This window comes from Panthera uncia, chromosome B1 (genome assembly GCF_023721935.1).
Source record: "Panthera uncia isolate 11264 chromosome B1, Puncia_PCG_1.0, whole genome shotgun sequence".
Taxonomy (NCBI): Eukaryota; Metazoa; Chordata; class Mammalia; order Carnivora; family Felidae; genus Panthera; species Panthera uncia.
Window position 1 is genome coordinate 51,456,127 of NC_064811.1, and position 1,185 is coordinate 51,457,311.

The 1,185-nt window shown below is 40.8% G+C and overlaps 1 pseudogene; it reads left to right on the forward strand.

The window, feature by feature from the left end:
• The first annotated feature begins 732 nt into the window (after window positions 1-732).
• LOC125924196 (uncharacterized) lies at window positions 733-890 on the forward strand (annotated as a pseudogene).
• The last annotated feature ends 295 nt before the right edge of the window (window positions 891-1,185 follow it).

Sequence of the window (1,185 nt, forward strand, 5' to 3'; positions counted from 1 at the left end):
GAATAGCAAGATTTTAGGGTTTTGGGGGCTACGTTTAGGGTTTTCTGGGGTAGGAGTTTTTTTCAGATGATTGATGTGCTACATTTCTTGTCTTTGTCATCTTGGAATATGGTTCTATGGGTGTCCAGGTAGGTAATAGAAGATGTGGCAGTACCCAAATTGAGGTGACTCTTTTCCCTGGGTTTCATTGTGTCGATTTTCCTATCTTCTTTATCGATGCCCTTTTTAGGTTGTCATTGGGAAAGAAGCCCTCTGCTGAGTAGTCATTCGCACCCCAGTGCACTTGCTGTCCAACTGGTCTATCTCCTTTACCGTAGTTATACTTGCCAGCACTCTCCATTGTTGCCCAGGGAAGCTTAGTATATCTGATTGCAGGTCATAATGACTTTACATCTAGTAATATGACAGTCACCATCATTTGTAGTAAGGATGGCATTGTTAGGTTGCTTTCCAAGAACAGTCTTTGAATTCATCTTTTCCTCCTTTTCATTATATGGGTGGTACTCTTGGTAATTTGGGGTGCTTAACACCTAGGATTTAACAACAGTTGTGATCTGTTGCATATTGGTTTGAACTGGGACACAGTCTGTAACATTAGCTACTGCTAATGTACCCAATCCCCTTCAACAACATTAAACAACATAGTTTCTCCTCCTCAAAGTACTACAAGGCTGTTTCCTGATTTATCACAAAGACTTTTATGGAAGTCTTCTGCACAAAAATAACTTTCACATTGCTTCTTGGCCTTTTGGCTAAGATCAAGTGTAAAAATAACTTTCACAATGTCTTTCATTTGATTTTATCTTGAATATTTTTTACAGTAGATGCTGCTGGAAGATGTCATAAATTTGAGGTCAATGAACTGCTGCTTCCTCTGTACCTCACTTCAGCCTGTGGTGCCAGGCCCGGTTTTCTGAAACTGGGGGACACCAAAGGTGAGTGAAAAACGGTTCCTTCCTCACTACTGTCACTGAATGCTGACTAAGACTTGCTTCCATGCCTGTAGCTCTCATATATGGTAATGTTGACCAAGCCAGCAACCATGGTGCATCTGCTGAGGGCTTTTTTGGATCACTCTTCACTCCTGGGACAGGTCAGTTTCAACTTTAATTATCTTATATGCAAAAACAGGCTAATGATACCTAGTTCACCCAAGTAAAGAAAATACATGCAAAGCACAGAACA